Source organism: Lissotriton helveticus, chromosome 2_2 (genome assembly GCF_964261635.1).
Source record: "Lissotriton helveticus chromosome 2_2, aLisHel1.1, whole genome shotgun sequence".
Classification (NCBI taxonomy): Eukaryota; Metazoa; Chordata; class Amphibia; order Caudata; family Salamandridae; genus Lissotriton; species Lissotriton helveticus.
Window position 1 is genome coordinate 494,858,863 of NC_136060.1, and position 16,169 is coordinate 494,875,031.

At 50.8% G+C, this 16,169-nt stretch overlaps 2 protein-coding genes across 20 annotated transcripts in view; one reads left to right on the forward strand and one right to left on the reverse strand.

Annotated features, from left to right (window-relative positions):
* LOC144821568 (E3 ubiquitin-protein ligase TRIM39-like) overlaps positions 1-16,169 on the forward strand; it is a 1,056,022-nt gene that overhangs the window by 357,774 nt on the left and 682,079 nt on the right. The window contains exon 1 of one of the 19 annotated variants that reach the window (XM_078678758.1): positions 9,733-9,753. The exons of the other annotated variants lie outside the window; for them this stretch is intronic. The gene's annotated coding sequence lies outside the window, so the exon portion shown is untranslated. Of the gene's footprint in view, positions 1-9,732; positions 9,754-16,169 lie in introns of those variants that run through there. 19 annotated transcript variants of the gene reach the window in all.
* Positions 1-16,169, reverse strand: part of LOC144821567 (matrix metalloproteinase-21-like) — a 413,645-nt gene that overhangs the window by 183,858 nt on the left and 213,618 nt on the right. The window lies entirely within an intron of this gene.

The window sequence follows — 16,169 nt, forward strand, 5'->3', positions numbered from 1 at the left end:
TTTATAGTTAGTCTGTGCCACTATTAATAATTGAAGTGAGAACTTTAACAAATATTGTCTATAAATGAAAGATGACAGAAACAGAGGGCAATGTAGCTTACAAAAACTGGAAAACTGCCACTATTCCTATAAGAAAAAACACTCCATGCATCATTCCCTACCAGTGAAAGTTAAACCAGTTTTTATTTCTCTTGTTTTCACTTCCTTGTAACAGGATCCTGGATCACTGAGTTAAAGGTTTTTAGTCTTTCTATCTGAAAGAGACACGTTAGTGATAGATTCCGTACCTGAGAATATCTCCAGGCGTCAGACTGGATCTGAAAAGTTTTGCTTAGCAGTACCCCGCACGTCAGTAGGTGGCTTTGTGCGGGTACGCATCCGTCGCTGGTGTCCTATGCGCCGAGATGACGTCACGGAGACTACTTAGGCACCACCCATGCGCACCAACATCAATTCTTTCTTTTTCCGCCTCAAAAGCGCGGATCCGGATTGAGCACGTACCTCAGCCATTTTTTGACTACTCTTTTGAGACTTTTGTCTCCCCATCTGTCTCCTGGTGCATGTAGGGATGCCCGGCTTTAAGTCTTGTGGGTCGTGTTACCGTAACATGTTGGTAGCGGACCCCCATGACGTGTGCCTCTCCTGTCTAGAGACCGACCATGACTCCCGAGACTGTAGAGCCATGGCCCTGCGGGAGCGGCGCCGGAAGGTGCTGGAGGTCCGGCATTCCTCTCACCACCGCTCCGCGTCTAGGGGCCGATCCCGGGACCGGACAGTCGCTCCTCGGGCTCTAAGTCTTCACCTTCAGATTCCGGTAAGCGATGCCATAAAAAGAAGTCGAAGAAGCATGTACGCTGTCCGACGTCCCCCCGTCGCTTCCTGGAGGCGGATGATAGGGACAGGGGCTTCCCGCGGCCTACCCGCTATATCTGGGTCTGTCGGCGACTCCCGACTATGTGCATGAGTTCCTTGCTGCCTTGGACTGCCTTTACAGCCCCCGGACTCCAGCTGGTGCGCCTTTGGGCCCCGTAGTCCTGTTTCCAGATCCTGCTGGCCCGGCAGCTCCGCCACCGGCTCCGGCCCCACAAGATCCTGCGCCGCTGGCTCCGGCCTCGGCGCCACGAGATGTAGCGCCTCCAGCCCCGGCGCCACCCTCGGCTCCGCCCCAGGCGCAGCGCTGGGTGCCGTTTCTTACCATTTTGTTCCGACCTGAAATCGTATTGGGATGCGGCTCTGGCCCGGCCGTTCGTCCCTTCTCTGGCTCTGGCTCTGCTGCCGCCACCGGCCCCAGCTACGCCGGATGAAGACTGGGACGGGTCCGAGGACCCCCTCGCTCGGCACTGTAACTCCTAGCAGGATTGGGTGGATGACCTTGAGGATGGGGGTGGACTGGATGTGTCTTCGGACCCGGGTTTGCCTCTCCTCCGACTACCTAGGAGGAGGGTGCCTCCTACACCATGGTGCTCGGTCGGGTGGCGGAGGCTCTCCATCTCGATCTCCCTACGGTGGCCCTCAAGACCAACCTCCTTACTGAGGTGCTCCAGATGGCGTCTGCGTCGTCTGAGCCGCTGCTCCCATTCAATGAGGCCCTCACCAAAGTCCTTTTGGGCAGTTGGTAGAGAACGGCCACGGCGGCACCGGGGGATAAAAACGTCGCTAGGCGTCATCGCCCTGCGCCCGTTGAACCCGCCTTCCTGACCGCTCAGCCCACGCCTGAGAGCCTGGTCATTCAAGCTTCGAAGTCACAGAGTGCCCTTCCCTCAGCTCCACCGGACAAGGACTCTAAGCGGCTGGACCAATTTGGCAAGAGATTGTTCTCCTCAGCCAGCTTGGGGCTGCAGTCGGTTAACACCGCCTGCTTGTTGGACCGTTACTCCCATGCAGTGTGGTATTCCTTGGCCCAGGTCTTGCCTCAGTGTTCTGAGGCGGTCCAGGCGCTCCTCTCAAAGCGATTGCAAAGGGTAAGGATGCGGCAACGTTTGCCATCTGGTGCGGTTTGGATACCACTGATTCATTGGGCAGGACGATTTCCACAGCGATGGCGTTGCTGCGCCATTCCTGGTTGCATTCCACTGCAGAACCAGCCTCAGCACGGCCGCGGATTCCGCAGGGGCGGGTCTAGCAACCAGCACGCGGGTCAGTCCACCTCCGCTGCTGCTGCCTCTAAGCCTTCCTAATCTGTGCTTCAGGGAGCACCCCTGCCGGTGGGTGGCACGGTTCGCCACCACCTCCACCACTGGCGCGAGATTACATTGGACAAGTGGGTGCTGCAGATAATCCGCCACGGTTACTCGCTCCCCTTTCTGTCCTCCCCTCCAGCCATGCCACCGCAGTACCAGCGCATGTCGGGGGATCATTTGGCTCTTCACCGTCAGAAAGTCACGGCCCTCCTGGCCAAGGGGGCTATCGAGTGCGTTTCTGGTCAGGAAGTGATAGTTATTCCCACTACTTTCTGGTCCCCAAGAAGGAAAAGGGGGGCCTGCGCCCTATCTTGGACATCCGGGACGTCAATTGCTTCCTCCGGAAGGAGAAGTTCAAGATGCTGACTCTGGCTCTGGTCCTGACTGCCCTGGACCCTGGAGACCCTTCCTGCTGGCCCACCGGCGCTACCTGCGGTTCACGGTAGGGCAGGAGCATTTTCAGTTTGTCGTGCTCCCCTTCTGCCTTACCAGTGCCCTTTGGGTGTTCACTAAAGTGATGGTGGTCGCAGCTCATCTGCGCAAGTTAGGGGTGTCAGTCTTCCCCTACCTCAAGGACTGGCTGCTGAAGACGGGCTCGCCCCAGGCGGTTGTCACCCACCTCCAGACTACGGCCGACCTCCTGCATTTGCTGGGGTTCTCCATCAACGTGCCAAAGTAACACCTGAGTCCCTCTCAGACGCACCCCTTCATCGGAGCGGTTCTAGACTCGACACTGTTTCAGGTTTATCCTCCCGAGCAGCGTGTCCAGGATATTCAGGCTATGATTCTGCTCTTTCAGCCTCTATCCCGGGTTTCAGTCAGGATGACCCTCTGGCTTCTGGGCCTGATGGCCACCTGCATCCTGCTGGTGACGTACGCCAGATGGCATATGCGGTCCCTGCAGTAGGACCTGAAGTTCCAGTGGGCACAGCATCAGCGCAACCTGTCCGATCGCATACAGTTCTCTTTCAGGGGATCCTCATCAATAGTCATAAGCACTAGAATATTCCCGCCCATGCGCTGGATCCCAGAAACAACAATCATATATGTGCCCCACATATAGGTGTATATATATATATATATATATATATAAAAAATAAGCAACTGCAGCCTCATACACATCAGAGCTGAGTAATGCTGTAAGGACTCCCCATCATATCATGAAAACATGCATTAGAAATAGGGAAAAACAGCAATAAAACATGTTTTGAATCTATTTTAATGCTTAGCAGACAGCAGAAAACTCTCACAAAGGACTGAAAGCATAGACCGCTCCCAGGCTGCATTACAAAAACACAGTCTCAAGAGACTGAAAAGCTAACTCATAGCAACGTAGAGATAAACTGACACCGTGCCTTTAAGGCACTCATGACCCCCTGCTTCCCATCATGCTTTAGGGGTGACAGTTAGGTCAGTTGTTCTTTCCGTCTCCTTCACATTGAAGGACAGAGAAAGTATTTGCCTGTATGGCCTGGCAGAGAAATCTTCAAGAGGAAGGTCTCCGGTGAGGAAGGGCTCCGAGAGGTCTAGAACTCCATCTAGAAGCAAGAACTCTCATCTTTCTACATCAACGCCGGGCTCGGTGCTGAAAAATCAACCACCGGTAGGTCATTTGTCTAAGAAAAGGCCTTCGACAGCGGGCTCGCCGTCGAGAAGACATCGTCAGTCAGGTACGTCGTCGACGTCGAAGATTCGTGGCCCTCCGCCTTCGTCAACCCGGCAACGATCGGCGTCGAGGAACAGAAGCCGTCCGCCATCGTCAACCCGGCGACGATCGTCGTCGAGGAGTAGAAGCCCTCCGCCGTCGTCAGCACGATGTTCACTGTCGAGAGCAGATTCCCCTCCGTCGTCGCATCTGTCACCCAACCTTGCTACATATATCTAATATCGACTGATCTGAAATATAAGCATTGGATCACATTGAACAACTGATATTCGTCACGTTTCTTACTACATGCCTCCTTGGATCGCCAACTATTACTTTTGAATTTAGTAAGTAAGTGGATGGAAATGATCACTTTTGCAGGTTACACCCACTCCATAATAGCTGCCACTCTTACACATCCCTGAAGTTTGTGGATACGTTTGATTCAGTGGCGGCTTTTTGCCTCAGTTGGCTCAAGTTAGCACATGATAACATTGCATGGGGCAACAGTGTAGGTCTTCTCTGTACTTTTTGACTTTTTGAGCACAGCTGTGATGTGTATTAAGGTGCATCCTAATTGTGGATCGTTGCACAGGGGCATGTTTTCACAGTGTGCCATTTTTTTCAGTGTGTGGAATGTTATCTTTCCAATATGACCGCTATGTTTTAGACATACAAGCGTTATTACGTTAATTTCACGTGCACAGGATTGTGTTTTTTGTGTTTTTTTTGCTATTCTGCTTTATAATACCTCTTGGTTGGGCTCCATGGATCGATTCAAATCTCGTTGGGAGCACTCACATGGGACAGTTATGATGTTTAATGTGATATATGGAGAGTTCCATTACTACCACTGATGACACGCATTCTGTGCTGACTTTGGGGGCTGCATCTTTTCCATCATGCCTGTAGGAAAATAGGATCTGCTATTATGGTTACCCCAACTTTTTTGCCTGGTGTAATGCTGTTTCTGACTAGACTGACTGGGATCCTGCTAATCAAGACCCCAGTCTCTGTGCTTTATCCCCTAAATTGGTGAGTACTATGCTACATCCCAGATTGGCTACCGGTGTACCCTTGTCAGTCCCTAGTATATGGTACTGAGGTACCCAGGGCATAGGTACAACAGGGGTCTCCCATGGACTGAAGCATGTATTATGCCACCCATGAGAGACCACTCAAATAGTGACTACAGGCCTGCCATTGCAGTCTGTGTATGCTGGTGCTAGCACCACTTACGACGGATATAGGTTCTCCTAATTTGAGGTCGCTGCACTTAAGACCTATTAGTCACCCCTGAGGCAGGCCTTTCAATCCAGAAGGGAGGGTGCTTGGTTCTAAGTGTAAAGGTGCCTCTGCATGTGCCGGGCACCCCTACAACGTTCGGAGTCAATGGTCCCTGGTTGTAAGTGCATCAGCACTTATGATCTATAGAGTGGTCATTCTTCATTACGCAATGACCATCTTTAAACTGGCTGTAACGAACCCTGTTGTGTTTGGTTACAAACATGTTGGAATTTTACCACCACACCGTAAACGGTGTGGAAGGTATGATTCCATGCTCTGTAAAGTTCCTCCAGGGCACCCTCAATGCTCCTGGTACCAGTCTTACAGGACCGGAAAGCAAACTAGGGCTGCTGCTGACCAGAGACCTGTTTCTGCCCTCCTGCTGCTGAGCCAAACTCGAGCAGGGGAAGGCAGAACAATAGATACCCTGTCACAGGGAGGTATGACCACCTCCCAGAACGGGTTTAGTGTATTGGGGCAGGGTGTGAGCGCTTGCCAGCGCCACTGAGACTGCTTGAAGTGCACATTTGGTGACCTTGCATAGTCCAGATCATACCAGTTTAGGGAGCGGTTGGCTCCTGCCCGGGCGCGAAACTGGACTAAGGACACTGGGGGTATCCTCTCCACTGTTAAGCCCCTCCTCTGGGAGGGAACCCTGAATCATCCAACCCTTTCCTTAGAGTACTTAAGGGCTTACCTGTGGGTAGGTCCCTGGATTCGTCGTGGGACAAGATTCAGATCAAGTTGCCACTTCATCTTCGACCATCTGGGCACTCTGGACTTCGCTGGACTCTGTTCTGAGCACCGAGACTGTAACGGGGAAGACTCCTGCTGCATCTGGTCTCGTCGTCCTGCTTGTCTGCTGCAACGTCCGTACCTGTGCTCCATACAGGATCCTTCCAAGGCCTGTGGACATCCAAGACACTTGTAGGAATCTCCCACGAAGTGAATGAGTCAATTCCCTGCATCTGCAGGCACCACAACCAAGCTGACCGGTCTTCTGCTCCTGGGCTCCCACTTATTCCGAAAGGCTCAGCAACACAGGTGGTGGTTCTACAACTCCCTAGAGGTCTGCACTGTCTTCTCACCAGGTTTGACGCCAGTATCCCTCGTCAGAACTGCCGGATCAAGACCCTCCCCTCACCGCATCCTTTGCAGTGTGGGCCTGTATCTCTGGTGAGCTGCTCGAGGTCCTCTTGCAACTCCTGTGCCTTTGGCCTGTGGGCCCTATTGAGGGTCCCCTTTGATTCTAGTGAGCTCCCCTTGGATCTTGCGGGTCCTAACTCTGCATCTTTTTCGCTTGCCACGTTGTTTAAGTTCAAGTTCAAGTTCAAGAATTTGTATAGCGCGCTACTCACCCAGAGGGTCTCAAGGCGCTTGAGGGTGGGTGCATTACTTATCGAAAAGCCAGGGTTTTAGCTGCTTTCTGAAGGAGAGGTGGTTCTGTGTGAGGCGGAGGTGAGTGGGGAGAGAATTCCAGGTTTTGGCCGCTAAGTAGGAGAAGGATCTTCCTCCCATGGTGGATCTATGGATGCGTGGAATTGCGGCGAGGGCTTGATTAGATGATCGTAGTTGGCGGGTGGGTGTGTAGAAGAACAGTCGTGTGTTGAGACATTCGGGTCCTAGGTCGTAGAGGGCCTTGTGTGTGTAGGTGAGGAGACGGAATGTTATTCTCTTGTTGACAGGGAGCCAGTGGAGGTCTTTCAGGTGACCGGAAATGTGAGCTTGACGGGGGATGTCCAGAATGAGTCTGGCTGAGGCGTTTTGGATGCGTTGGAGTTTTTTCTGTAGTTTAACTGTGGTTCCGGCGTAAAGGGTATTTCCATAGTCCAGTCGGCTAGTGACCAGTGCGTGTGTGACTGTCTTTCTTGTTTCGGTGGGGATCCAACGGAAGATTTTTTTGAGCATGCGTAGGATGTTGAAGCATGAAGATGAGACGGCGTTGACTTGTCTGGTCATCGAGAGGGAGGAGTCTAGGATGAAGCCCAGGTTACGTGCGTGATCTGTAGGTATGGGTGCTGTACCCAGGGCCGGTGGCCACCATGAATCGTCCCAGGCAGAGGGGGATGATCCTAGGATGAGGACTTCCGTTTTGTCCGAATTTAGTTTTAAACGGCTGTTCTTCATCCATTCGGCTACTTCTTTCATTCCTTCGTGTAGATTGGTTTTGGCGGTGTTTGGGTCTTTGGTGAGAGAGAGGATCAGCTGGGTGTCGTCTGCGTAGGAGATGATGTTCAGGTTGTGTTGTCGCGCGATGGATGCAAGTGGACTCATGTAAACGTTGAAGAGGGTGGGACTGAGTGATGATCCTTGTGGTACGCCGCAGATGATTTCGGTGGCCTCTGATTTGAATGGGGGGAGGCGGACTCTCTGGGTTTACAGTTGCCAAGGCTTGTTGGTGCTCCTGGCGGATACAGACAACTCCACTCTCGACAGCTGACGTGGAACAGCTTGTGAACGGCTCCTAGTTTTCCACAGCGTCGCCTGGCCCACACAGCTGCAGCTCCAAGGTCATCATTAACTCTCCTGCATCTCCCAAAATCGGTGGGCACTTGTCTTCCGTTCCTCCTGGTCACTCCTGAGTGGCATAGACTCTGTCCCCTCTGCCTATAGGTACTCGACTTGAATACACCTTTGGGTTCCACTGGAAACTTTCACCTTCTTCGCCAGCGGCATCTTCCTAAAGTCCTCCATTGAGTTTGACTGTGGTTTTCCGATACCACTTCGCACCTATGCACCGGGCTTTCCTGGTGTAGGTATCCTGGTTCCTTTAAGATATCCATGGGTGGGGTGGCTCTCCAACCTACTGTCTTCCTCTGGGTTTCGTCAAGGTCCACTGGGAAGGGTCCTTCTTTGAAATTGCAACCACGACTTACCCATTGACTTGAATTGCGCATGCAGTTGTGTTCCCACTCTGCACACGGCCTCCATGGGGCTCTGGGTTACTTACTACAGGTGGTTCCTTGGGTCCCCAGCACTTATACGTATTCTGGGTATAGTCTTGACTTGAGCCGTGGTTCGCATCTCATTATTTTGATTTCCCCCTGGCGACCACTGTGTATTTGTGCTTCTTACCTGTTTTATTTACAGAGTATTGTGTGCATTGGGTAAATCTCTGGGTAGGAGATATTCGTATTTGTTAGTGTGGGTCTTATAATAAATACATATCTTTATAAGTACACTGTATAGTTTTTTTCTTTTAATCTATACCAATAAGATTACGTTCTGATAAAACAAGCTGCTTCACCCTCCTTCTGGACTAAGCCTGAAGGCTGCTCTCCACAGCTATCACTTAGAGAGCTTTCTAAGACCACTTAAATCACCATAAGGGTTGTCTGGATTAGTGCAGGGGGTACATCTACATTATTGAGCACCATATTCTAAGCCAGCCTCCTTCATTGCTCATACTACGTGCTGTAGGGACCTTGGGCCATATGTATCAACAACCTGATTTGCGATTCTCAAATAGCGATTTTTTAGAAATCGCTATTTGAGAATCGCAAATAGAGATGTATGTACAAAATCACAATTTTGTATCGATTTCTTAGTATTCCTTAATTGCGATTAGAAAATTGCGAATCGCAATTAAGGAATACTTTCCTATTCATTTCTAGGGGCCAGGAGGCCCATAGGAATGAATGGGAAGTTATTCTCAATTTGCGATTCACAATTTGAGAATCGCAAATTGAGAATAATTTCAAGGGTGCAGGGGTGTCCAAAGGACACCCTGTTGCACCCCTGAAATTAGCATGGGTGCACATGTGGCACACATACATGCCCAAAGGGCATGTATGGGCTTCACATTGCAATTTGAAAAATGCAAAAATTTGCATTTTTCAAGGAATTCTCAAATTACCACCAACTTGAAGTTGGTGTTAATTTGCAATTCCCTAAGGCCAATTTGCATTTTTTTAATGCTTCTTACATTGCATTTAAGGAATTGCAAAATGTACGATTCCTTAAATGCAATCGCAAAACAAGGAATCGCTAATTTTGTGATTCCTTATTTTGCATGCAGATTTCTTTCATACATACCATTTAGCACGAATGCGTTCTCAAATGCCGAAATTCGCAGAACGCATTAGTGTTTGATACATATGGCCCCTTGTTTAGTTACTTGTTTTACAACCTGATTCACATGGCTACCTTTAATTAAATAAATCCCGGGCAAGGTCTTACATCGATATGATGTGATGCCTATTGACTCTTCAAATGGAGTATGTTCCATCACTGTATATGAATGTGTGTTATGCTCTCTGCCAGTTAGCCCATGGGTTTATTATAAGATGTAGGAGCCCTAAAATCATTTTAAGTAAAATAGGAGGGTCATATAATTTTGAGCCGCTGCTCACAATTTTTGACATGCGTGCTGTATGCTATGCTTCTCTTCCTCTTATGTTTTTTTAATTTTATTTTTTTAAAAGCTGCTTGTTCTTCTAACCTATGATACATATTAGATCTGTGGTCGTTGTACCCTTTTCACCGTACTAACGAACAATACGCTGGGAATATATTTGGATTTAACATCTAGTGCATGTAATCAAGGATGTAACCTACTTTGAATTCCAGATTTATTGATCAGGTATATGAGTTCATCAATACAAATAGGAGACGTTTCCATTTGCTTTCAAGACATATGAGGTATGTTCAGATCACCTACATCTTTTTCTTGAGGACTCTGAATTATGATTGCTTGTGGTTGCGCGATATACATATCTTTTAGGAAAGAAGACTACTATAATTCAAATGAAGCATTTGTATATTTGATAATGCCCCTGAACGTGTGTTACACTTTTGCATAACTATTCTCTATAGTCCACAACTCAGATTGAGGAAGTAAACATACCACTTTGGTAGGTGGGATTGAACTTCCCACGTGTTTGAAGTTTTTATTGTAATTTTGATGTCCTCTTGGGGAAATAATGCCAATGGATGTATGAATGTCAGAACAGGTACTTATATGTGGTTTCAATGTATCATTAATTTTGTATTAATAGTTGTGTGTCAGTATTGTGGCATTTTATTTATTTTAGTAGGATATGGGAGACTCAGTTAGGTACGTCAAGGAGCAACATAAAGTGAGGAAAGACGTGTTTTCCTCATAAAGCCCTCACCCACCGACCTAGTCGGTGGCATGCTCGATCATCGGACCCACCACAGTGGCACCGAGTGTGCCCCGGGTGTGCTTCAACGCCAGGAGACTGCGGAGCTGGTATGTTGCTGAGTGTGCGGTGAAAAAGGGTGAGAAGGTGTAGTTTAAAAGCTATGCAGGAGGTCCCAGCACCCGAGGGTTGTTTATCTTTAATGAACTGGGCCTCTGCTAGCGGATAAAAAGGCAAGGAGACGTGTTGGAGTGCTAATTATGACCTCCAGCATCTAGTGCGGTCTACATGTTTCAGCCAGTGCCTTGTTAATTTGAAGCTGGCTTTCCTCAGGACCATTTACTATGTGAAAGAGTGCAAAATAAACTTAATTTAAGTGATTGTGTTGTTTTTTTCGCTATGTGTGGCGCTCGCTAAGGCGCTGTAGCTGTTAGAGGGGATTCCCTCAAGCTTGACTACATATAACACATAGGACAGGGACAAGACGTACAAGGTAGAGTCATATCAGTATGGTAATTAATTGTACCACAATGTTGCCGACTTATTAGGTGGTGTACGACCTATAAACGGCTATGGTGAGCTCATGGCACGTGCATGAGGCTGGTGAGGATTTTAGCAAAAACCGGAGGTGTTTTTGTGGTGGACTAAAAGAGCGTATTTACAAGGTGAGGTACAGGTAAGTATGGTAATAGGTCCTCACTCTGTTTTAACTTGTAAAAAGCTTCATGGGTCGCCTGGCAGAGAAAGAGACCCTGTAGGTATAAAGGTATATTCAACATATGTCCAACCTGTAGGGAGAGAAAGGTATTGGCTTACCCTGTAGTAGCTGTAGCGGTTCTGTTTTACTCACGAGATTTTCGGTCTGGTTCCTCCTTGGACCTATTCGTCCTTCCGCGGCGCCCGGTATATGGGGAAAGGGGCGTCCGGTCTCTTATTTGTACTGCCCAGTTGAATAGTTTCACCTGCGTGTAGTAGAAACAGAGGGAGGGGTGCGCGCTGATAGCCAAGTCATTGCAGGCAGTGCGCGCAAGCGCTATGGAGTAGTGCGCCTTCTCTCGCATGCGCCGGCAATGGGCATTGTGCGCATGCGCTACGGAGTGGGGCGCCTTCTCGCGCATGCGCTGGGGATAAGCACATGCGTGTGGCTTTAGCGCATGCGCCGGAGTGTGGCGCATGCATGTGAGTGCCCAGTGAAGTCTAATTGAAGACTAATTGAACATCTGTGATATGCCTCAGTTCGAGCTAAAAAGTGATGGAGTCTTAGGGAGTTATTTAGGGTTTGATGGATCAGGATGAGCACTTTAAACCGGTGGTTGTTCCTCTGCTGGGAACCGCTAGGTCATCATCAGCCGGGCCTCCACTGGATATGTAGATGGTAATCCGACCTGTGAGTCATCCGCCACAGGACCACTGGGTGACAGTGATGATCATCCTTCTCTATTGAGGTCACAGTGTCAGTCCTCTTCACCTATTGAGGCATAGTAATAGTTGTCCTGCTCTATTGAGGGTGGGACAACTTTAACTCGTTTTATCTGACACATCCACCATGCATCGGCTGAATAAATGTTGGCTGGTCCCTATGTACAGGAGAAAATCTCTCTGTGTAACTGAACCATTTACATTGTGTTTAGAAAAACATACTTTTGCTTTGGGGGTTTGTGTTCTCTGAACAAAAACTGCTAGTTTAGCACTTTAAACAGCACATGCCCACCAAACTTCATTGCACTTCTCTGTCTAAAGATGCCCGTCCGGCACGTCAGGATACCTAAAATGGCAGGCAATCATTCGCATATGTTTGGCAGAGGTCATGACCTTGGTCACCCTAGCAAAATGCTGGGCCCAAGTTAAGGCTGTTAGACAAGTCAGTGTTTAAAGGGGCAAAATGTAGGCAAGCCAGTAGCTGAAGGGTAATGACCCAAAGATAACTCTGTATATTTATATCTGAAAGAAACACGTTTGTTAAAGATTACTTACCTTAGAATTACCCCCAGGCGTCATACTGGATCCGGAAAGTTTTTTCGTCAGTAGTACCTCTGCGCATCGGTCGTTGGCATTGGTCGGTTTCCGCATCTGTCATTGGCGTCGTGGTCGCTGGGATGACGTTGCGATAGCTACTAGACACTGCCCTCGCATGCTGAGGTCAGTTCTTTCTTTTACCGGTCCAGCCAGCACAGATCCAGGAAGAGCGGTACCTCCAGTAATTTTTTTGGCTGACTTTTCCTCGACGTTTGTCGACTTCTTTTTTTGAGTCTTCGACTCCTAAGGTGCACGATGGATGCCCGGCTTCAAGTCATGCGGTTCCTGTCATCGCATGATTTCGGTGACGGATCCGGACCGTGTGTGTCTTTTTTGCCTGGAGCGCGACCACGACCCCAAGTCGTGCTCCGACTGCCGGTCGATGGCGCCGAAGGCTTTGCAGGAGCGGTCCTGAAAGCTGCTTGAGCACCAGCAGTCGGTTCCATGCCGTTCAAGGTCCCGATTGCGAGAGAGATCGAGGGACTGGTTGCGGAGCCCCTATCATTTGGGTTCCAAGTCTTCGAAGTCTTCGCACTCGGATAAGTCGAAGCATAAGAAGTCGAAGAAGCATCGCCGCTCTTCAACTTCTCCTCGTTGGTCGGTGGTGCCCCTCCCGCAGCTCCGCGTGTGGAGCCCGAGGAGTTGTCTCTGCGTTTCCCTCTCTTTCCGGGACCTGGAGCGCCTCCTGCCCAGCTTCGTACGTTCTACGAGGTGGTGCACGCCATCTTTGGGTCGCCCGAACCCGCTGTCACGCCTTCAGGCCCCACTGATTCGATTGGGGGGTCTAGGCCTTCTTCAGCTGCGACCCCCGGCGGATTAAACCTCAACCGGCGCCGCTTCCACCGGTACCACTACCGCGTTCGACACCGGTCGCCCCCCTTTCCCTTCCACCGGCGTCGACCCCGGCATCCATCCCGACGTGGACACGAAGCCCACCCGGCTTCGTCTGATGCCGGATCCAGCGCTGAGAGGGGTTTTTATGCCCCTGTTCACTCCTGGGGCCCCTTTTAACCAGAATGGCACCCAGATGATGTGGAGGAGGACTGGGAGGGGTTAGGTGATTAGATGGACAGTGAACAGGACAGGAACTGGGGGATTCAAATGGTTTGGACATCACCCCTGACCTTGGCATGTTGTCTCCTCCTACCGTGGCTACGGAGGAGGGAGCGTCGTACGCAGTGGTGTTGCGTAGGGCGGTCGAGGCTCTCAACCTCGAACTTCCTACGGTGGCGGTCAGGACTAACCTGACAGAGGTGCTTCAACCGGCTGCGAGCTCTTCCGAGCCCTTGCTGCTGTTTAATGAGGCCCTCACAGACATCCTTTTGGGCACATGGTCCAGGCCCAACATGAGAGCTCCTGTGGACAGGATGATTGCCCGACGCCACCACCCGGCTCTGGGCGACCCCACTTACCGTTCCCAACACGCCACCCCAGAGAGCTTGGTGGTCCAAGCCTCCACTTCCAAAAGCGCCTTCCCTACTGCTCCACCAGAAAGGGAATCCAAGAAGCTGGACCACGTTCGAAAGAAAATTTTATCTTCCGCCAGCTCAGGACTGCGGTCTGTAAACGCTGCATGTCTCTTGGGACGTTATTCCCACTCGGTGTGGGATACTGTGGGGCATGTGCTGGCTCAGTGTCTGGAAAAAGGCCCTGGCAGTACTCTCCCAGGTTGTTGCTGCCGGGAGGGATGCAGCCAAGTTTGCCATACGTTATGGGCTGGACACCGCCGACTCTCTGGGCCGAACCATTTCAACGTCAGTAGCACTTTGTCGCTACGCCTGGATGACGTCGAATGGTTTTTCAGGGTATGTCCAGAACACCTTGATGGACATGCCCTTTGATGGCTGTCACCTTTTTGGTGACAAAGCAGACAACGCTCTAGAGCGTTTCAAGGACTCACGGTCTACGGCCAAGTCCGTGGGCCTCTCCACCTGTCCTGCGCAGTCTGCTTTTCGCCCCTTTCATGGCTACGGAAGGGGTGCCCGCTTCGTCCCGCCCAGAGCCACAGGCCACAGCAAGAGAACCAACCTTGGTGCGGCTGGGGACGTGGGAACAACCGTTGTGGTTCCGGGACCCCCTCTGCAGTAGCCTCCAAACCCTCCTAGTCTGACCTTTCAGGCCCATCAAACACCAGTGGGTGGCATGATGCGCCATCACCTCCGCCACTGGCACACAATCACGTCAGACATGTGGGTTTTGCAAATAATCCAAAGGAACTACTCCCTCCTCTTCGAGACTACCCCTCCAGCCATGCCACCGAGATACCACCGCATGTTGGAGGATCATCTGGCCATTCTCCAGCAGGAGGTTACTGCTCTTTTGGCCAAGGGAGGCATCGAGCACGTTCCTGTCCCAGAAGTAGGTTGTGGTTGTTACTCACACTTCCTTCTGGTTCCCAAGAAGGACAAGGGCCTGCGTCGTATGTTGGATCTCAGGGACGTCAATGCTTCCTCCGGAAGGAGAAGTTCAAGATGTTGACACTTGTTCAGGTCTGGTCTGCCCTCGACCCAGAAGACTGGATGGTAGTGTTGGACTTGCAGGACGCCTATTTTCACATCCCGGTCCTGTCGCCTATGGTTTATGGTAGGCCACAAGCATTTTCAGTTCACTGTGCTCCCCATTGGCCGTACCAGCGCACCTCGGGTGTTCACGAAATTGATGGCGGTAGTCACAGCTCATCTACACAGATCAGGGGTTTCAGTCTTTCCCTAGCTCAACGACAGGCTGTTGAAGGTGGGCTCGCCCCAGGCAGTAGTCTCTCACCTCCAGCCTCTGGCCGACCTCCTGCATTCGCTGAGTTCTCTATCAATGTGCCGAAGTAACAGCTGATTCCCTCTCAGAAGCTCCTCTTCATCGGAGTGGTTCTGGACACGACACGGTTTCGAGTCTATCCTCCCAAAAAGCGAGTTAGGGTTATTCAGGCTATGATTCTGATCTTTCGACCTCTATCCCGGGTTTTGGTCAGAATGACTCTGAGGCTGCTGGGCCTCATGGCATCCTGCATCCTGCTGGTCGATCATGCCAGGTGGCATATTGGGCTCAGGAGTGGGACCTAAAGGTCCAGTGGGCGCAGCATCAGCTGTATTTGTCCAATTGCGTCCAGATCTCAGAGGGCACTGCTCGATAACTGCAGTGGTGGCTCACGAACCAGGAATGGGTCAATGGCAGATCCCTATCCTTTCCCCAACCAGACCACACGGTGGTGACAGAGGCGTCCCTTCTGGGATGGGGCGGCCACATAAGAGGCAGAGATAAGAGACCACTGGTCTGCGGCTGAGTCCGGGCTCCTTCTGGAGCTCCGGGAGATTTGTCTTACACTCAAAGCATTCCTTCCCTCTGTCCGGGGAAGAGTAGTGCAGGTGGTCATGGACAACACCAGTGCCATGTGGTACTGCAACAAACAGGGCCGGTGGGGCCTGGGCCCTTTTTCAGGACGCCCTCCGTCGCTGGACTTTGCTGGAACATCAGGGCATATCCCTGGGGTTCAACACCTGGCAGGTTCTCTGAACGCTAGGGCGGACAAACTCAGCTGCTGGTGCATGATGGATCACGAATGGCTTCTTCACTCGGAGGTGGTGCAAGGTCTCTTTCAACAGTGGGGAGAGCCTTGGTTAGATCTATTCGCCACCGAAGAGAAAGCGCAATGTCAGCAATTCTGCGCGTTGGAATTTCCAAGGCAGCACTCTCTAGGTAACGCTTTTCGTCACGAGTGGAGTTGCAGTCTGTTGTACACCTTTCCGCCTATACCACTTCTGCCCAGAGTGTTGAAGAAGACCATGGGCAACCGGGCCCAAGTCATTCTTGTGGCTCCGGATTGGGCACGAAGAGTCTGTATACCGAGCTGATCAACATGGCCCTCGATCTTCCAATCTGACTGCCTCTTTGGGAGGATCTTCTATTGCAGCAGCAGGGGACGGTCTTCGACCCACACCTGTCCAG